Source organism: Stegodyphus dumicola, chromosome 3, assembly GCF_044657685.1.
Source record: "Stegodyphus dumicola isolate Sdum_Otavi_A_Nest chromosome 3, ASM4465768v1".
Taxonomy (NCBI): domain Eukaryota; kingdom Metazoa; phylum Arthropoda; class Arachnida; order Araneae; family Eresidae; genus Stegodyphus; species Stegodyphus dumicola.
Window position 1 is genome coordinate 88,249,966 of NC_140770.1, and position 23,041 is coordinate 88,273,006.

Sequence of the window (23,041 nt, forward strand, 5' to 3'; positions counted from 1 at the left end):
TCATCATGCAGTCATAGACATATTATACTAATCTAATCTCATAATGTACTACTCATAATATACTAATATTATACTCATAATGTACTCATAATGCAGTCATTTGTTAGATTGTTACTTTTTGCTAAAGTAATAATATTTATTTTTAATAATAACAAACTTTAAATAAAAATGAAAAACTGCCATACCCATAATGCAGTCACACATATAATGTACTTAATCTAATCTCATAATGTACTAATACTGATGCAGTAATACTTATAATGTACTCATAATGCAGTCAGATTTCCTAGATTATTAATTTTTGCTAAGGTAATAATAATATTTATTTTAATAAAAATTTTTAAATAAAAATGAAAAACATCCATACTCATAATGCACTAATCTAATCAATAATGTACTAACCTAATCTTATAATGTACTTATAATCATAATGTCTCATAATACATATACTCATCATATGACAGTCAAATTTCTTATATTATTTCTCTTTGCTAAGGCAATAATAATATTTATTTGAATAAAAACAAACTTCAAATAAAAATGAAAAACAGCCTACAGAATAGTAGATATTTGGCACTATGCAACTTAATACTTCGTTATTTGCAAAAACGTTTCTGAGTCAATACGTATAGCTGCTTTTCAACATTATATGTTCAGTCCATCTTATGAATGCTTGATTATTCAATAACAGATTTACAATAACAGATATTATAATAAATTATTAATACTTGACTAAAAGTTTGTAGTTTTGATAATAAGAATAAAATATTATCAAATAACTGAGGTAAACGTATTGACGTAATAAATATCGCTAGTATTTATGGTGTCAAACTCTGGCACTACTTAACAAAAAAACTGAATATTGTTGTAAACTTTTGCACTTTTACCGAAGTACTACTACGTAGGTAACATGTTTGAGGCTACAAAATAACCTGAAAAAATACACGAAGTACGTCTTTGGAAGTTAAGACACAGAAACGGGTATCATTAATTTGTGAAAAATGCATACAATTGTCAGAGGAATTCTCATGTCGGAATATAAAAGATTAAGTGTACCACAACAAAACTAAAAACAAAGAAATCTCATTCACTCTATAAACTGGAATATGAAGATACAAGTTTTAAGTTCTTAATATTATATTTTCATTTTTCTTATTTTCGTCATGCATTTGTTTTTTTCTCGGTTTCTTCAATGTTTATTTTAGCAAAATTTCACCCTTTTTCGAACGAAACAAAGAACGAGAAACAAATTTCAATTACTATAAAAAGTTGTTAATAATGATAAATATTACAAAATATTGTTAATAAAAATATTTAGAAACACAAAATATCAGCTTGACCTGATGCAAATCCTATTCAAACCGCAAATTAATCGATATAGCTTTTTTGATTATAGCGGCTGTGGAGAGATGTAGACATTGGAGCATTTCAGCTTTGGCGAGAAACAGACGGTTACCGATCTGCGTATACGCCAGTAGTTAACGTTTGATATATGCTTTTAGTTTATTTTTCTACAATTAATAGAAATTTTTTAGTACCCTCCTCCCAGATATTTAATATGCTTAATATTTTTATTCTTTCGTTGACAGAAAAAGATGTAGTTTTTTTTTTCCCAAATGGAAGGTACTTTATCCTTCAAAAGAATTTATGAAATGGCCATTGCACGCAACTGTATGTTGGAAAAGAGACCTCATGTAATCATCAGAAAGTTTCAGATGTTTTTATATTGAATGTATTCTGTAAGTTACTTCATATATTGTTTCGTATGTTGGATGCATACGTATTAGAGCATCCACTTTCGTAGAGGTCGCCAAATTTTCAGAATATGTCAAACGCTCTCAACGATGCTCATAACCATTCTTCCGACAACCATACTCATAACAGTCATTCAGTGAAGAAAGGCTGCTATTTTCGTAAGCGTTCTTTTTTGTCGTATTCCAAGTTCCAAGGGTTTTTATTAATAGAGCGTGATATTTTTTGCCTCAGTTTTAATATATGAGCTTGTGGAATTTGTCAGCAATGGAAGAAACTACGGTAAAATTTCTGCAGGAATACAGAATTTTGCTGAAAATTTTCTATAGGGAGCAACGAGGAAAAAGGTGTCATAAATAGCCGTTGTTGACAAGGATTGAAACAAATCTAGTCTCCGCAATTCTCTGATGTTTTTCTAAGCGAAACCAAATCGCTGTGTTCATGAGAAAGGAATAGCGCCCGAAATTAATGGAAAAATTTGAGTAGGAATGTAAGCGTTTTATTTTTTTAATGTATCAAATAATTCTTATTTAATAATTCAAATTGGTATTTTAAATTGATAAAATATTCTTTTTATATATTGATAATGTTTACCGACATATTTTAAGTATCAACAGTTTGAGAATCTGTCTGTAAAAAGGCACGAAAACCACCGACTTGCATCTGATAAGTAACATTTACCGTTTCATCCGTAAAACTGCACCAAAGTGGTTGCGTTTAATACGTAAGTACCGTATATTCTTCTATTTGTTGCATGTTTCTGTATGTTGTATTTATTTTAAATTTATATTCTGTTGTATTTACCTATACATGTATCGTAGTAATTTCGGGTATGTTTCTATATATTGTTGATGATAAATAAACTGCATACAAAATTATATTAAATGAAATAAGAAGTACAGATTTTTACCAAATTGCTTTCGTAGATATATTACATAAACTGTGTCTTGTAACTGCTACATTAATGCTTGAGTTTATTGATAACCATCTGTTTCCTTTCATTATTCTTCTTTTTTAATTTTTCAAATGACTAAACAAAAAAAAATCTCAAATTTAGTTAACCAATCAAACTGAATCTCCAAACGCAAGTGAATGTTTGAATAAAGATGAAGATTTCATTTTTAGGAAAGGAATACATTATGAAATTTTTTGTTAAAAAGAAATGCAGAGGGTTTTTGTTTTTATGCGATTGTAAACAAGATTAACTAACGGCTGCAGAATCCGGAAAAAAAAATCAATTACTTAATCAATAATCGTTTTTGTTTCTTAATGTTAATTAAGGTAAAGTAACTCGAGGGCTATGAGGAGGGATGCCTTCATGAACGATAACTTAAGGGAAATCGGCTCGTATCCACGTTACCCTGCGGGAAAACCAAAAAATTCCCTTTCAGTTAGGGAATTCGTTGGGATTCGAACCTGGGTGGAACTACCAGTGCTCAGTGACTTTACCGCTCCGTCGTTAGTAAGAATTTGAATTTGTTTCATCCCATCGGTAGGGAAAAAAGTTATTTCTAGCTCACAAGGATATTTTGCAAGCATCAAAACGCCTGAAATACAGAAAAATTTCGAATTCAAATATAAAGCTTATATGTGAATTATTATTATGAAAAAACTCTACAGGATAATATTTTGAATTCAACTATAAAGATAAAAAGGCTGCTCCATAATTACGCAACTTCAAAGATAAATATATTCTCAGCACCCATTTGGCCATTTATCGCCATTTTACTGGTTGTAACTCAAGGACCACTTTAACCGGCGAGTACTACGTTTTCTATTTCAATAGATCAAATAACAAACCGCATAAACTGCATACAAGGCACGCGTATACGCCTGCACTGCACAGTGAATTTAATTCATACCTGTGAATTCAGAGTTATACAAATGTTTTGAAAATGAGCTTCTAGGTTAGTGATTGGTGAAATATTAAACTTGCCTTTGCGCACGATTTTTGTTATCTGCGATATTTCTCGCTTATTAAGAACTCTGCCTCATCTCTGTAGCTTTTCTTGGACCATCTATAGCTGTTTATCGTGACTGTAACTGTCGTTGCTCCTCTCAATAAAATTCCAGGTGTCTCCATTCGTTTGGAATGGATATTTGAGGAGATCTGTACGAAGCTACAGCACGCAACATTACATTTCGTTTTAGCATGAGTTTTATCCTACTTTGAGTTGTGGCATTTCATCCTCTTTATTATGTGCTCCGCTATTAGACAATATACGGAAAAGGAGGGATGCTCCGGGAAGGACTTTTTAAGAGAACAGGCTCGTATCCGCTTTACACGACTCGAACCCCGGACCGAATTATCAATGTTCAACCTCTTTTTACCGTTCGGCGGTTGGGGGCTACTGATACTCAAAATAGTATTGTTTCTCATATTACTTGCTTATTATAGAAAATCACCGACTGTTGGTTAGTTGTGAGCACTGTGTAGCTAAACTTTCGAAATAAGAACCTTCTTTCTTAACTTCCTTATGCTTACCAGCAGACCGAATGCTTTTACAACTAATCGCCAGTTGTTTCCTTTTCTTGAAATTTTATTTATTTAATATCTTTTTTGAAATTCATAGAATTTCCGGTTGTAAAATATTTCCATTGTCTATGTTATTAATGGCCAGCTCTTGTCTGCCTTCAACTGTTATTCAGCTAATTCTCATTATCTTTTTCTTGCAACTTTCTTATATTACCTCTCCATTTCATATTGACTTACTCTCATTTACATTTGCAAATTATTTTTGTTTTAATGTCCAGTTTCTACTGCATTGAATTGTCCCTCGTTCGCTCGTAATGTTTCTCAATTATTCATTCCTCTTTTCTTTATAACGAATAATAACTCATATTTAGCATTATTTTTTACTATTGCGACTTACAGCTGGAATTAAAATCAAGTTTAACACGGATGTATTAAAAATTCTGGTAAGCAGTTATCTTATTCATTCCACACTTTTTATCGTTCTGGTTGAGTTACAAAGCTTAGACTCCTTTAATTAAATATAATGAGTCATAAAATCTTTTACAACATTTGATAGAGTTACTGTTTTCCAAGTTCTAAAAACGCGAAATAAAAAAACACAACAATTTTAAATCAAGATATTTAAAAGCAGTAATTTAAGTTTATTGTAGCCTAAGTTTAGATTTTATAAATTTTAAGAAAGTATTAGTTTAACGTAATTGCTTGTTTAATGAAATGGTATCGAATTCCATAATAACTACTGAAGCTGTTAAAAAGTATTATCTACAATTGATATCTCTCCAGAACAGAATAAGAAGTTCATAAGTTATATACATCAGATAAAATTCATAATTTTTGCCAAATTATCATGTAACGGTTTTAGAGACGACATTACCACTGAAGACAATGATTCAATGGTAAGGAGCTTCATTCTACAGAAGCGACTGTGCAGCTGAGGCGCGATTAAAACGCAGAATACGTTCTTCATTAAGCTATGGAGAATTTAACTAGAAATTCATACTTTGGAGAGCCTTACTTGAGAATTTCCGTTCGGTTCATACAATAGTGAATCCAGCTAAGATTGTTGAGAATATCCGCTGGTCTAAGGGTTACACGAGTCTCCAGAGAATGGAGTATTCGAAATATCAGAAATTTTCAGTATGAAAATATCACAATCAGGATTATACTCAGCAGCTTTACAGGAAAGAAAAGCAGACGATAACCAACCCAACACTATCTCTTCCTGCCTCTTTTCAAATATCATATACTATAACGCTCAATTTCCAACGACTCGTAACAGGAAATGGATATTTAATTTTTAGCCTCTGGTGTACAAAGTTAGGACATCAAACGTTCTACAAAATATTCAACCAAATCAAGAAGCATATGGTCCAAATTAATGCAGTGGCACTTTTGTCAGATTCTTAATCGTGTATGTACAGGTAGATATAGTAAAAAAAGGGGGTTTGTTGTTTCATTCGGATTTTGTTCATACATATCACTTAAAATCATAGCATTGGTTTTAAAATTTTCTTAAATTTCGTAAATATTGCGGTAGTATGATAAACACAAAGTTTTAGATTTCGGAATGAAATGGAGAACTATTGGTAGACAGAGCGAGTTCAAGTTTAGGTTACAAAATAGCTAAATCTAAAGCCTAGAGTGTTTTGAAATTGGTGGAAACTCTCATAACTGAATCTGTATCTAGGATTCTTAAATTAATCTGTTTAAATTACAGTCTGGGTTCATTTCCTGTTACGAGACGCTGTAAATTTAGGGTTATATATGATATCTGAAAAGCGGCAGGAAGAGATAGTGCCTGGTTAGTGCGTTAGGGATCTATACATCCAATGAAGATCGGTATGTAGCACTTTAGCCATTTCACAATTACAGGCATACATTTCTCTCATTTGTTCGATATTCCCATCGGAAATTTTGTTTCAAGTGTTTTTCTAGGAAGCTTTCATGAGAGAGAAACTTTTTTCCCCATAATATCTACTGTTTGTGTTCTGTTTCTTCCCTAACACAAGACAACAGGTCTGGTGTGTTGTAGAGAGCATCAACTTTAGACCCACTTTCAGTTACCTTAACATTCTCTTCAATGACGAAACTAGATTTGACGCTGTTTCGTTACGTGCCTTCATCTAAAGAGAGACGGAAACCCGATAACGTCAGAGAAAGAGACAACTATGGCAGCAAAAATGTCGTGGTCTGGATAGCCATTGTACTTATAACAGCATCCATTTCCTTTGCTTGAAAGAAGCATTCGGTCTGTTCAGAGGTTTAGAGAAGGATACCGTAGATTCTTATGTGCGACTATGCAAGGACTCGGTTGGTTCTCAGCTCCTTTTTGTGGTCAACTGTTGTCCTCTTATGGCTCTAATAAATGACTATCCTCAATAATGGTATTCGGCGAATGATTGTCATTCAGATCTACACAAGTGCACAGGATCTATATAAAGAAGGCTACCACAGAAATGTATGAACAATCCCGTTAACTTATGCGTCTATTAGAAATACCATACACATATTAGTTGCATTTTAGGCACCATTTTAAAACTTTAGGTTTGAGCATTCATGATGATATGAGTATTAGTCAGCGTTATGAATGCTATCTTCAATATCGTATGGTATACATTGCTGTCTTAATATTCCTCTGTATTTTGCTAAATTTCATTGAATTCTGTCCAGTTATATTTGGAAATTATAAAACACGGGTTTTAGTTTCTTAATTTTCGACACAAATGTGCAATAGCATTTAGGAAATGAAGACTTTCTTAGTTTAATGCTCACTAGGCTATTGTCAAATAACTTGATTTTAAATCCATTTAGCGAGTAAGCTGACCTCTGGAGCATTCGAAATTCTTTCCCAGGGTTTATACTATCATAGCCAATCATATCACCATTAGCAAATTTATCATATCATCATTAACAAATTTTAAGTTTATTCGCGAGTTTTTAAATCTTTTCTTCATTTTCTATAATTTAAGCATCTGATTGAATGGACGAAATAAATAAGATAAAAAAGATAAAGATAAAATTATAAAGCTTAGAAATAATAAAATACAAAGAATAGTTTTTAGCAAAATAATAAAACATTACTTAAATAATTAATTTGAAGTTTATGCTATTAAAATTTTCAGAATTTTTAAATTACAGTCTAGGTTGTCAGAACACAAACATATTTTAAGGGGCACTATTTGTTAAAACTTATTCCGTTTGCAGAGTATCCTTTATTTTCCGAATTGGAATAAAAACAAGAAGAGCATTACACTCATTATTTCCTAACCTGTCATAAGTTACTGAACCACATATTGATTATGTAATTCCTTCATTCCTTTTAAATGAAATTTATAAAAAACTCATTTTTCTCTTGTTTCTGATAGTAACCTTTATTTTTCTGATTAAAAATAAGATTGAAGTTTAATTTCCTACGCTGCGCTTGCGTTTAGGAAAATATTTTCTTCTTTTTACGCTTTTCTGTTTTCATTCACATCTTTACAGAGGCTACCTATCCTATAGAATTGCAATAATGGAAATTTCTAAATGAAAAGAGCGTTTTTTTTTACCTGACATTCTTAGCACAAATTTAATTAAATTTCATCTCATTTTCGAAATTTCATAACTTTAAGGCGTCAAATGAATTTATATACAAAGAAACAAATTAATGAAAAACCATAGATGTTATGCTTGAAAACATATTTTTCAGTTCATATTTACACATACGAGCTGAAAGTGTGTTTTCTTCACTATGCATTTCATTAAAAAATGGAGCAATAATTAATACCGATTTTTAAAAAGAGGATAATCCAGAAATATTTCGGTATTTATTTTAACTCTGTTCAGATTTCAAAAATGAGGTAATAAAGGTCGTATAGCAGTTCTATTCTTTAAATTAAGAAAGGCAACAGAAAGTTGTATTGGATTTTATGTTTATTAATTTAATCATATTGGCTTTTTGTTTGAAGTCGTACTGGATTTTATATTTACTAATGTTCTAAGAATATTTAATTTTGTTATGTTTTTATGCTTTTGTTTCATTTTATGGCTTCAAAAATAAAGAAGAAAAATGCTAGAAATTATGACTCTACACACACACATACAGTAATTAAGTACGTATATATATGTAATTAAAGAAAAGAGAACTAACTAATACATATGTATATATATTAATTCCCCCGTCTGATCTAAAAATCGTAATAACTTTCTGGACTGCAGCATTTCTAGATCAATCCATCTTGCATGACTTCCGTAACGCTAATGACGTAGTTAATATTGGAACCTGAACTCAAAATTTCGAGAACCGAAATCTTTATCTTAATAAATTTAACCAAAACCTTCTTTTAGTGAGACTACATAATGGATAATTGTTCACTTTTGCTTCACCCTCTGTGACGCTTGGACGATATTTCTCTTTGCTCTCTTTCTACACCATCGTTGTAAATTTTCTGGAAACAGGCACGGTTAGAATGCCAAGTGAATTGTGTCACACACATATTTAAATTTGAATAAAAATGGAGTTTAATTCGCCTCGACTGCTAAGTTTCTTAGTCACTACAAATTCAATATTTTAACATTCTACGCAATCATAATTCTTCCTCTTGAATATGGATCTATGTTCTACGTTATCTACGTGCTACGCCATCAACATTTTTAAGTTGTTTTCTGTTTTTGTTACATATGAATATATATATATATATATACGAGTATAATTTATTTCCTAAACAATATTGATTAATTGATTATATTATCTCCTAAGTTTAATTAAAGTAGAATTATTTTAAAAGAGTGAATCCATACTGGTAAGTTATATTTTGAAAGATGTTTTGAAGTAACTTGAAAGTAAAATGTTAATAATGTTTTAACGGAGACTGGAATTAAATCATCATGAAGAACAAAATTTCAATTGTAAAAGGAAAAATTAAATTAAAAACATGTAATCATTGTCATTGATCGGAAATTAGTTGACTTTTCAAGGGGAACAAACCAACTCCCGTTCAATGAACAATAATTAATAAAAATACGTAAATACGAAGGTGTTTCGTCTTTACTCGAGTTATAAGGTAAAGCCAAACCGGCAATTCTAGTCAAGCCAAATATTTCCGCGAATAGAAGGAATTACGAACCAATGCTGATACTCAAAGAACTTATTCTTATGAAGCATTTTAGCCAATTCGATTTGATGTAAAAAGCAATTTCTGTAGAGAAATCCGAAAAAACTCGAGTAACCGTCCCCGACACCCTCATATTTATGCATTTGAATTCTATATTATTTGTAAAAATTAAACATTGGAAATTGTCATTATGAAATCGAATTCGAAGTAAAGTTGAAATAAACATAGAAGATTACAAAGTAAGATAAATAATGCAAACTTTGTAAAAACAAATCAAAAATAATATAAAAAATATCATAACAACAGTGAATGTACATGAAGATATAAAGGCCAGAAAAGGTATTAAGTAACTTACATTCTTTCTAGTGGGGAGTTGGCAAAGTGTTCTCTTCGTGTCTGACTCATAAGTGTAGGGTGTCCGAAAATTCTTAGCGGCAGTGGGGGCTTTGAATAATATCAGTCGGTAAGACTTGGCTGAAGTAATTTATGGTAGTGGGTGGGACTCGGATTTCTTGAGGGATGTATTATGTGGAGTTCTTATTTGAGTGAAACTGTCTGTTAAGATTTTCTTGAAAATACTAGTGAATGGAAATTAATTAATTTCTGGCTTATTGTCGTGTCGCTATGATTAAGAATTTAAGAAAGGAAAAAGTGAATTTTCACTGTCCAAGAGCTATTAGACAGACTAAAGTCATGAAATAGGCCCATTTTTTTAGTAACAGCATAGTAACAGCATAAGTCTGAAGACAATTAGCTTTTTACAATATATACAACAAAGTAATTACACTATATACAAATCCTTCAACTATAGTCATCCAACTTATACCGCCTTCTCAGGTTTAGGAACAAATTATCATATCCCTATCAGTTAAATGATTTAGAGTAAATATTTAACGCCTGCTCTTTTAAGGCAATGGTTAATATATTGAATGGGTATTAAATTATTTTTGAGAATTTTAATAAGGAGCAAAATTTCGCGTTGTAAATCTATTGTATCTGTGCATATAATTTTAATTCGTTGTATTTGATTAATTATTGTATTGTTAATTACTTTTTGGATATGTTGGAGTTCCAATTTATTAATTTGTTAGTATTGAAATTGAAGTTTCTTGTTTTGTCGAAAAATAAAATTTTTTTGTAGTTAATGATTTGAAGATCTAGAAAGTCTATGTTATTTTGTGAATTATTAGTTTTATTAAGTGTAAGACAATTTGGATAAATCTCGGAGTGTTCAATTTTACCAAAATTATTAATTGTAATAAGGTCATCAATATATCTGTAAGTGTGTTTGTAGTAATTTAACTCTTGTGGTTGTAGATTTTTTTGGAAGTTAAATTCTTTGATAAATAAAAAGATATTACAGATCGAGGAGCTGGAATGTAAGCCCATGGGCAATCCTCTCACTTGTTTAAAAAGTATATATATATATATATATATATATATATATATATATACAGAGAGAGATGATTTATTTAAATTTTCTTGTGAATTTTGTATTCCTTTACTTCTGTGTACAGAATCGTAGAAATCTTTTGACTGGTGTTATTCGGAGGAAAATCGCGAAATCTGGTGAGTGTTTGGAGGATATAGAAATTTTAGCTTGAATGATATAAGACCATTTCGGAGAAATGTAAGAGAAAATTGCGAATATGAATTTTTCTTCTTACCCTTCTTCGCAAGACCTACTATAAAAGATTAAATAGCGAAAGCCGAGGTTATTCAGTTCAGAGCTAGTACGCAAGAAAAATGCTTTGAGTCTTAATGAACGATTCTGCAATTTTGTCGTTACTATCGATTGATTATTACAGCTTTGAAGCCTTAATAATTATTCGACAGTAGCAGCTAAGAGATTTTTTGTTTCTTTTATAAAGACGTTAAAGGAAAATTTCTTTGAAATAGTTTTTTTTTTTTTTTTTTTTTTGGTTCAGAATTTTGCTTCGTAGAAAAACAGAATGGATTGCTACATGAGGGAAATATTCAACCTCGTGCTCTGGCGAGATGCACAAGTGAGTCTTGAATAATTAAGTCTTTCTTTTATTAATTAAATGCAAATCTCTATATGGCGTACGTTTGCGAGAAATAACATTATAGCATCTTTTTCTCTCCTACTATTTGGTTTCGCAGCTCCGTTTCAATATAAGATTTTGTATTCTGTATTTTTAGTTTCTGGGAACCTAATTTATAAATTAGTTAATTTATCGTAAATCTTTAACTTTGTAGAATTTATTAGGGTTTTCAAATCAGGAGACATTAAAAATAAACTATATCCTCTGCGAGATTGGAACCACAGACCTTCCAAATACTAGCTGGACACGTCACGAAAAGCACTCACGGTGAAATATAAAAAAATCCTTTCATCTTAAAATTATTATTATTATATTTAAATTATTACACGTAATAATATAAAGACTATAAATAAATAAAAAAATGGGCACATTTTAAGGACTATTTTAATTTTCTAACAGTTGTTTCTAATTTTGAAGCACTTTCCTTTAAATTCTTATTTCCCCCTTACAATTCCAACTTACAATTAACTCCTTAACAGAATGAGTTTTTAGTACCGCTTTGCATGTAAATGAGGTAAGATGGGTGTTTCTCTAACTTCAGCAGAATTCCTTAGTGGGGCTTAAGAGTCCTTAGTGGCGGCGTGTTTGACATTAGGTTACTTCGCTGTTAAGCTCACTACGCTTGGCCGTATTGTACGTGCCTACTGATATTCGCCAGTTAATTTAGTCAAGGGCCAAGTACGTTAGGTAATTGTGTCTAGTTTCGGCTTAGTTTAGCATTAGATTAGTTGAGTTTAAGGCCCAAGTGGAGGCTTTCCTATAAGCCTGATAAGGGGCTGCCTATCATTCTTTCTTTGAGTAAATAAAAGGGACCCTTGTTTGGACTTTGTCGTTTACACACTTGGACTCAGCGATAAGTCGCTACATAGTTCATTAAGTTCCACTATGTTCAGCATAGACAAAGTAATTAGAAACATTATTTTTTTAAATATAGCAAAACTTTTATTATATAATAACCACTCAATCAAAAAACCTTTTTCAGTGTGCTGCTTATATTTTGTTTCTATTTATTAATTATAAGTGTAGAGTACTCAGCCTAAATTTTCTTATTCTCTTCCTTCAAACTATATAATACACATTTTAATCTTGCTTAAGTGGCTTTAAATGATGTAATAGTGAGCAAAGGCTGACTGTTAACCAGAAGTTTCGCGTAAATTCGTCGTCCGTATAAGGCTTGAATGTATTTTATTAGCTCCTTTCTTTCTGGTGACATACTATCTGTCACCTTGGGAAGAAGAAAAAAACTATCAGTAAATGAATAGATTATGCCATAATTTCCAGCGATTGCTTAACCGGAAAATACCCGGTATTACACTACAATTAGTAATAATAGTATTTACACTCATTAAGCCTGTAGGTTATTGGTAAAATACTACAGGGTGAGTCAAAATTATGCGAAAAATCTTAATTTTTTTTCATTTTCTTTTTAGGTCGTTAATATCTATGGCTGACAGACTCACATAGGAGCACAGCAGAGTGGTTGCAAGCTTAATGAAAGTTTGCAGTCAGCCACAGAAGTGCGTCGAAGGTTTGCAGAACAATTTCCAGAGAGACAGCCACCAACTCGTTCAACAATTTATTGCATTTACCTGAAGATTGCAGCAAACTAGATCAGTAGTTATCACGGAAATGCGAGGCTACCTAGAACTGCCAGAAGTGAGGTAAATATTGCTTTAATGCAGGACGCCATACTACGGAGACCATCAAAATTAACGAGACATTGAAGTCTGGACAAACTAAAGGACAAAATAAAACGTTTGATATCCAACATTTTTCCTCAGAAATGTGTGTTCTGGCAGTAAATTGTACTGTTGAACGTTGGTTTGAGTGCATTACTCGGGCTGGTGGTCAGGTTGAGACTCTGTTTAACGAAAACTGTGAATAAATGCTTTCCCTTAGATAGTGTTCACACAATTTTTACTCACCCTGTGTTACTATTAACACAATAATAATATCTCACATATCAAGTCTCCAGGTTTTTTATAATTCCTAAATAAGATGTATATCTGCAGAAACGATTTTCAGCTTTATTTATTTTTATTAGAAAAAATGTCTATATGTTTCAAAGATGGTCAACATTTTGAGTTTAGGGTTTTAATGTGTTTTTCATTTCAATATAAAACTGTATGCATGAACTCGAAAAAGTATCTAAAAGCGAAAAACAAAATAATCTATAAACAAGTAAAACAACCTAGAGTATTTTCAGTAAAAGCTTGCCAACTTTACATACTCGTATATATCAATATACAAAACATAGTCCCCCACACACACACACTGAACAGGCAAAAATTAATATTTGCTTTTGATTACACTCAACATTTGTTTAAAATTAACCATTAAAATCTGATTGTGTGCATTTTTTATATGGGCTAAATGTATTGATGCGTAATCAGATAGAGGAATGCTTTATTGAATCAGAACTATTATCCATAAAGAACTCCGTTATAAACGTAAATGTGAGAAAAGATCCGAGGGATTTGCTGCAACTAGATAAGAGGATATAAGGGTAAATTCTAAGTACTGAATATGAAAGAATTGCGCAGATAATAACAAATGTGCGGAGTGAAGCAAATGGGATAAAATAATTTATTAGCATAGAATAAGAAAACGGAAGGCGCTAAACTAAATAAGACTGTGGGAAATTCGTCCACGAAACATTTAATGATAATAAAATAACTAGGAGCAGAATACTAAAGGATAAATATTTGAGTAAAAGTAAACCGAATAAATAGATTTATTGCCATTATCCGAGAATCCGTAGGGATAAGTGAATGTAAGGATGACAGGAGAAAATAAAATGTCTTTCTCTGATGAGTATTAGAAAACCTGTATCTAAAAGACTACATGCCTAATATGCACATAGAAATAAAGGAAGAGTAATGATCAACCACATCATTAAAACAATGAAAACACACTGAGCTGCAGTTTCAGATATCCTAGACTTGACCTCTACTCACAGATCCTATACTCGATACTGGACTTTATTATTTTTAAATCTAAAGGCTAAATAATAAAACTTTAAAATGAATTACATTTAAAACGTCTTAGTAAAAATAAGGTAAGGACCAGTTAATACAGTTCGAGAATAAACGAATTAAAAATCAAGAGTTCGAGAATAAATGAATTAAAAATCAAGAGTTCAATCTATCAGATTCCAGCTTAAAACCTACATTGTATTTTAATGTGGAATGTAAAAGGAATGTAAAAGGCTAGAATCCAGAGAATAAATATTATTTTTTATTTTACCTTTTTTAGAGTGATAAATACTTACTTGTACATACCACGCATAAACTAAACAGAGTTTATTAAGATTCCCTTATTTTACAATACAAGAATTGCTAAAATAAAAACAAAAGGAAATATTTAACGACGTCTCTTCTCCTTTAACAAAAAATCTGATGTGTACACCATATGACTTCCTTATACGGAATGTTAAATTATACGTATTTTTTCCTGCATTTAGTTTAAACTTAGTTTCTCGAATTTCGTTAGACATATACTATTTCTCATTCAATTAATTCAGTTCTTACTCAGCGGGAAAGCAAAAAATATACATAAAAACTTCAAAATATCTATAATAAAAATTTAAAGATATAGAAAAATATAAAACACCAAATACAGTTAAAGCAATGGAAAAAAAAATTACAATTAAAATTACAGTTTCCACGCAAAAACAAGCAATTCGGCCAGCGGTCATGACAGCAGATTTTTCAGAGCAGAAAACTAGTAAGTTCCCTTTGGTCTCACTCCGCAAAACTGACTTAATTTGTTCTGGATGCGATGACTTAATTTGTTCTGAAAGTCAATATATGGGATAATTTAATAACTTAAATGACAATTGCAGAATGGATTAAGCATGATTTAATTCGCAATAATAAAAGAAGGCGTTACTTTGCTATTCCGAAGCTTAGTTTCTCTAGATTGGCAACAAATCCACTATTCTGCTAAGTTTCAAATGTAAACAAATATGGCTGCTATGGTTAAAAAAATTAGGCTTAGCCGCACTTAACCAACTTTTAAATTGTTGATAATTCTACAACTATAACATGCAGGTTAACTAAAGGCATAAAAGCCTTAAGTGGAAGGTAAGAACAACATAAGTCAATCATTTTTTAAACAAACAAAAAAGAGCTCATGGAGCCGAGTAACAAAGTGGGTATATATATATATATATTTATTTATATACTTTTGGTGTTTCCGATTGCCATAAAAATGGGTGTGCAAATGGGTTATAGCAGTCCTATATACAAAATTTCAACGTTCTGAAACTACTCGTTTTTGAATTATGCGAGATGCATACTTACGTACGTAAAGAAGCTACGAAAAAAGTCTCTTCTGAATCCATTTTAAATCAGTTTTATAATGGGAGAAAAAGAGGGCTATATTCTGTCCTTACGTACAGATGACACGCAAAAACATCGTTAAATTGCATTCGACAGCGGTCAAAATGGATATTTTCAATGAAATATGACACACGGAATTTTTCGTGATTACAATATTCCCTTTTACTTCGCACAAGGATGTAAAAATGACATCTAAAAGCCTAAACCTTTATCTTCTAGAGGAAAAAAAGTATATAAAATGCTCAAAATTAAAATTTATACTTTTAGAATTTTGGTATTGCAATTACCGCTAATTCTTATTGCCTGAACTGTCTAGTAATAATTCCTTTTCGGCTGGTATTATTTTATTTTAGAGACTGTATCTTTCATGACATCTGGCATTAGTTAAATGTATAACTAAAGTTCTATTATAACTTGGAAGATAAATTAAATGTCTCGTACTGTGCGAATTTGCTACATGCTCCAGTATTCATTGCCTTTATCAATAAAGATACTACTTTTTTAAGAATTAGTTATTTAGAATTAATTTTTTAGAATTTGTCGTTAGTAACCAAGTGCATTATTAGAGAATAACTAATAATAGGATTGATTAAGGTGACATGTATAAACTGTGGGCATGGCAAAATACGACTTTTAATTGAAGGATCAAATTTTTCGAAACTTATACGACTAAGGATATGATTCAGATTTGCTTTAGATACCATATCTAATATACGTATTGCTCAAATAAACATCCTCACTTCACTAAAGGACAGCATTCAGTAGCATTTCATGCAGATTCACACTCTATACCGATTCTGTAGTCTATCACTGAAATCAAATGCATACATTATTCGAAGCACTTGATTGAGCATTGTAATCGAAATCTGGATAGAAGCAAGTTCTCGCGAGTCATTCAAGATCATTGTTACATGAATAGAATATTAGAATGCATTCCGAACAAGAACACACAGCAAGCAAATGCTGTTGGACTTTTGGCAAGATGTTTAATTCAGACTCAAAGTTGATAGCTAATTAAACTGACTGAGGAACAGATTCCAGGTTACAAATTGCTCCTTAAGAATCGAATCTATAATTTTAATATTATACATAGTACAACCGCCACGAATCATAGCTCGTTTCAGAAAGCTATTCAGTGTTTTATTTGTAATGATTGTTCGTTTCCAGTTTCAAATGAGAAAAATGTAATATTGAAAAGAATAGTGAAATTCTGAAGCAGTCGAATATTTTTTAATAAAACAACTGAAATTACCTTATGTTAATACAAAATTTAAAAACAATCAAGTTATTGCCATTTTTTTAAATTTAAGCCTTTTTAATTTTAAAACTAAATACGAGTCATGCATATAATTTTCTTGAAATAATATGCATGGATCACTATTTAATTTAAAATCACGATAATAATTAGTCCAAAGGGGCTTTGTTCCTGAAGGATTATTGTTTTCGTTTTGCGATTTTGCGTTGAATCACTATAAATGTCAGTTTCACTTTTCAAACTGTTGCCACCAAATGTGAGAGTCCTGCATTATATTTGAAGAAATTAAATACTGAAAATTCTGCATAAATGTATGCATATTTCTCGCATTGTGATAAAACAACGGTACATAGAGCCATCGAATTTTGAATGACGTAATCCTCCTACGAATATGGGCATGTAGGAGACCAATTTGAAATTTGTTTTATTATCGATTTCATATTTTGTAAAATTTTAACGAATTTTTGAGTAACAAGCTGAAGGATTTCAAAGCGAGCAATGGCAACACCCTACGGGGAAGAAACAAAACCTTTTTATCTCCAACGCGCGGGACTGTGTATCGGAAATTCTAAAGATAAGTTCATTTTAAAATTATTTTGCGACATTGCTATTGAACTGAATTTTATGGTTTAAGTGCAAAGATCATTATATTTAATAAATAAAGGTAACACACAAAACGTTAAAAATACGCCTCTTTGGACGTAATTTAAAATCTGAAACCTCTCAGTTTTTTTCCCTTCCCCCCCTGTATATTTTTTTCTTTTTTTAAACAATTTTCTCTATCTTTCCTTGAAGGATACCCGTATTTTTAATTTTAATTTAAAAAAGCGTATAATAAAAGTTTCTCTATTACTGCAGTAATGGCATAATACTTATTAAATATTTCAGATTACCCATTCGAAATTCTTCACAACATAAATCATTTAGCAAAAACCAAAAGAGTTTTAAGCAAAGTACTTCGCAATAAAATAGAAGAATATCAGGTAGAATATTAGAATATCAAGTAGATACTTATACAAAACAAATAGGTACGATACATATTATTCTACTAAAAACAAGAAACAAACTTTGTTTTTTCGAGGAATTTTACAAACTGTAGCGAAATGTGAAAGCAACTAGCAAACAATTGTTCTGTAATTGTTATGCATCGTATAATATACGATACATAACATCTTTTGCAATTATGATGTAATTATTTATAAAAAATATTAAGCAGGCATACATTTTAAATTGTATGATATATATTCAACATTAAATATAAAACAAAACTTATTAAGAAAAGAGCATATTCAACTTAATCTCCCAGTTTGTAACATTGCTATGCAATGTACTATATTGCTACTTTGAGAATAAATTAAAGATGTTATTCCTGAGAACTGGCAGTTTACTATTTTACAATCCGCGTTCTTAATTAATTCTGCTGCAATGTAACGTAACATAAAGCGAAAAGAGAAAAAAAAGCTCTAGACTAGATATCTGTAATATCAAAAGCCATAAGAAGATTTAAGGTGACTCTTCCACACAGTAAAGTCCTCTTTGACAAAGAAAGAACTCTGTAACAATTGGAGACTGCAATGAGTAAGACTATAAAGATAGATTATAGTGCAAAGTCAACAAAACTGGAAATAAAAAGAAAGTAAACGAAAAGAGACAGGAATAAACAGATAAGCGAAATCAGAAAGCAGTATGGGAGGATACTTTTCCATGTACTTCTCTCAAACTTCGAATTCAAGATAATGTTTTCCCATTATTTTATGGTATTTTCTCCCTCCTTAGAACATGCCTTCGTGGTTAATTCCAAAGAAGCTCCGGGGTTCGTATCCCGCTGATTTTTCCCACTACTTCGAAAAGTATTCAAAGAGACTCTACAGGGACACAATGTGGTGAATGATAATTCGCCACCACCATTATTTAGAGATTAGATTTAGAAACTGGAGTCTTCACTAGCCGCCTTTATAATGGGGAGATGTAAAGTACTTTCTCCCTTCCTACCATATAGATGTATTAATATTACCGCAACATATATTGCTTTTATGTTTCTAATCCTCCTTTATAGTAAATAAATAATTTTTTTTCAGCCACATGACCAGACATCCCTTTGCAAGTGTTCATTGTCAGGAAGGGAAAAATAACCTCTTTCCCTTCCTGAGTGGTTATTGTTTGAACAGTTTTAATTAATGATGAAGTAATATCACAATAATATACCACCTTCCGTCATTTGGCCTTTTTTAAAATTTTTGGCAGATTATTTTAAATCATTCCTTTTATGTAATCTACTTTTATTTCTTAGACGATTAAATCGCAAACTAAAATTCCCAAGCTAGAAGATTAATTAACTAAATAGTTACGAGTAACTATTTAGTTAATTAATATTCTAGCCTTCTTTTTTAAAGTCATTTTATGTGTTTAACTAGAATCAGAATATGGAATTTATTTAAAATTTAGTGTTTATATGTTTTGTAATATTTTTTTTTTTTAAGTTTTGAAACTTTAATAGGGAATTCATTGATATTTTGCAGTCTAACACTTTTATGTCGAAATTTAATATTTTTCAACTTGGAAATATCATTTATAGGATCCATAAAAATTAGTTTTAGAAGTATCTAAGGAAGGTAAAAAAGCATCTATTTTCAAAATTTAGGGAGAAAAGTTAATGTCAGCAAATGAAAACTTTCTAAATTATTTCCTAAAACTGTATGGAAAAATATGCAAGTAAACATAGTATTGTTACTAACGATATAATGCATACAAACACAGATACTATAATGAGTTGGGCCCACCAGCAGCCGAACGGTAAGAGTCGCTGAACACTGTTAATTCGACTGGAGCTCGCTTCGAGGTGAACGGGATGGCTGCTTGGGCACTTTCGTGCTTTTCTCAATATCCAGCGTAGACACCAGCCATTTTTCTCTTTTAACATCCTTCACGAAGACATCTCGCCTCTTACGCCCTCACGTGTTTTGCTTCAGTCAAATTAACCAAACCATGAGGTAGACAGATGTAATGGTGTTCGAAATATTTATTAATGCATTTTAGGTTTGGTTCGGTTTTATGTGATTATGGCAAAGCCTCAAGAGCTATTAGCCTAAGGGAAGGAATGCCTTCGTGGAAACCTTTCTAGCGGAAACTGGCTCATATGCCCGTTATACGCAGGGAAAACCAAGAAACCACACATGCAGCCAGCCTGTTTGCGGGATTCGAACATCGGACCAAACTACCAGCGTTCAGTGACTTAACCGCTCGGCCGCTGGTAAGCCTTAATACATTGTAGAATTTTATTTTTCAGAGATATTTTAAATTATACAAAGCTATAAATCAATTTGAGTAAGGAAACAATCGGAGAGTTTCACATTTATTTTAAATATGTACTAGAAATAATTATTATAATTAACTATAAAATTCTAACTTTTTTTAATTTGAATAAAGAAATATAGAGTTATGATGCATTTAAATAATTGCAGCCTCCGAAAAATATTTAATGCAGATGGGATGTAATAAAAGAAAGAATAGAAATAAAACCCCTTGAAATAATAATTCTTCCTGAAATTTAACTAATGATTACCTATTGAATTAATTGATCATCATTTTCGGAAACTCGAATCGCTCGCTTAAGAGCCATTTGAAGGATTAAAAAATAAAGAAAAAAACTCACAGCCAAGATTACTGTATTTAAACAATGACAGAGCAATTAAATGTTGTTGATGAGTCGCATTAAAATGGAAAATGAGGTTATCGATTACTAGTGTAATCAATAAAAATTACCTTTCACCATCTGTGCGCATATCCGCTTTTTAAATTTTCCATCAGAATTACTTTTTCAAAATATAAGACAGATGTAAAGCATTTTTTGATGCATGATGCTCGTGGTAAGCAATTTCGAAGCAATATTATATAATATATATATATATATGTAATTTGTATATATATTTATGTAATTTGACTTTCATGTCATCTATGTTGCTTCAACAAACAAATGGCAAAATTATTTTACCTCGATTTTTATTTATTTGCAGGAAAAAAAGCCTTTTAATTCTAATAAATGTCTGAGAGAAATTTAGATATGTATAATAGAGGTTTTTTTTTTTTTTTTTTGACTAGGGGTTTGATGGAAAATCTATTTAGTCACTCTGACTATCCCTAAACTAAAAGAGCTTTAAAATTTCATTTCAAGAAGCCTAAATCTTATACTCGGAAATGCGAAAGAAAGAAATACTCGGTAGCTAGTCATAATTGGACACTTAATCTCAATTTCAACTTTAGTTCTGCGAAAAATTTCGTTCTTTAATTAGTGAACTGGATTTGCTTAAAGTGAAATCACATTTACAAAAATTTATCATGTTTAGGTAATGAGAGTTAATTCTAATCTGACACTTCCTAACGCTCTCAAAATTATATTTTAGTCTTCATGTTTCATTACTGCTTTCCTCAACAGATAGCGTTACTTATGTTTTCGCTTTGCTCTTTGCTTCGTTCGTTATTTTCAATATAAAATGGCTATCCGTCCTTCCACTGAAACAAAATTTTCTTTTGTAGATGAAGAACACATATCTCATGGGCTTCAGAATTAATAGTTTTTCCAAAATCTACATGAAACTAAAGTCGCTTTTTTGCCTAATTTTAAATAATTCGAGTATTATAAATAAGGATATCCACTAAACGTGTCAAGTTGTCCTGGGAGTAAAAACCGTTTGATACATTTAAAATAATGCTAAGATTCTTATGGGAATTTCAGTATGAAAGGCGGTAGCACTTCTCTTTGGCTATAAATCTAGAAATTATTTTTATCCCAAGGGGGCAATTTACCCAGAACGGCTATTAATTTCATTTTAGCATTTTGCGTTGATTCATTCTAAAACGGCGTTTCACTTTTTAAATTGTTGCCACCATTAGAGACCTGCATTATATTTAAAGAAATTAAATAATGAAAAATCTGCATAAATGTATGTATGCTTCCCTTATTATGAAAAAACAACGGTATCTAGAGACATTAAATTTTGAATAACGTAGTTATCCACCCGAATACGGCACTTGGAATTTCGAATTAGTTTTATCATCTGTTTCATATTTTGTAAAGCATTTATGAGTTTTCGATTAACAGACTCAACGATTTCAAAGCGAGCAATGGCAACACTGTACGAAAAAAAAAAAAAACATTTTTATCTCCAGCGTGCGAGACTGCGTATCGGAAATTCCAAAGATATGCTTTATTAAAATTATTTTGCGATATTGCTGTTGAATCGAATTTTATGGTTTAAGTGCAAAGAGCATGATATTTAATAAATAAACATTTAAAAAAACTCTTCGTAACATAAAATCTGAAAACTTTTTCCTTCATATTTTTAAAGTTTTTTTTTTTAAGCTTTTTTCACTTTAACATTAAAAATTCATGTTCTTCAAAATATTCTTAACGCAATTTTTAAATTTCAAATATGATTGAACTAGACTGAATTCCTGAATTATTTGATAAGGACCCGATTTTGCTTTAGCTACCAAAATTATTGGTATAGCATGGCTTTTAAAACTAGATATCTGTGACGGAATACCTGAAGCACTTTGATCATTTATATATTTAAATGCTAAGCTGCTCATTTTCAAAATAATTAAATCCTATAACATTAAATTTTCATAGTTAGAAACTGGAAATCTTAAGTTGTCACGTTTATTTTTTAAACTATATTTCGGACAAAATTCATTTTTTTATCAATTAGTTATTGAAAATCTGATTTATAAACATTCTTTTTCACTTTTTTCATATTCCGTTGATATATTTACCTTTAAAGTTGAATTTTCACGTTTCACAAGAATATTTCCTTTCATGCTTTCGTAATGAAAGATATATTCCTCTATTATGTTTTTTGCTTAGTTAAATATGCAAAACATACAAGGATTATTTGTCTAAGTTAGAGGGATTCCTTCGTGCAGGACTTTGTAATGGAAACTGGTTCTTATTTAAGTTATACTACGAAGATATTATTATGAGGGGAATAACTACGCGAACAAAACCTCTTACATGGGCAAAACCTATTTTTAAAATAATAGTTTTATCGCTATCCTCG

The 23,041-nt window shown here is 30.9% G+C and overlaps 1 long non-coding RNA gene across 5 annotated transcripts in view; it reads left to right on the forward strand.

Moving 5' to 3' along the window:
• Positions 1–13,285, forward strand: part of LOC118200197 (uncharacterized) — a 319,672-nt gene extending 306,387 nt beyond the window's left edge. For 4 of the 5 annotated variants that reach the window (XR_015039998.1, XR_015039997.1, XR_015039996.1 and 1 more), the window contains one exon: positions 12,818–13,285. This is a non-coding gene — a long non-coding RNA (uncharacterized LOC118200197). Of the gene's footprint in view, positions 1–11,249; positions 11,328–12,817 lie in introns of all 5 variants that reach the window. The other variant, XR_015039999.1, reaches the window with a different exon arrangement.
• Positions 13,286–23,041: the final 9,756 nt, after the last annotated feature.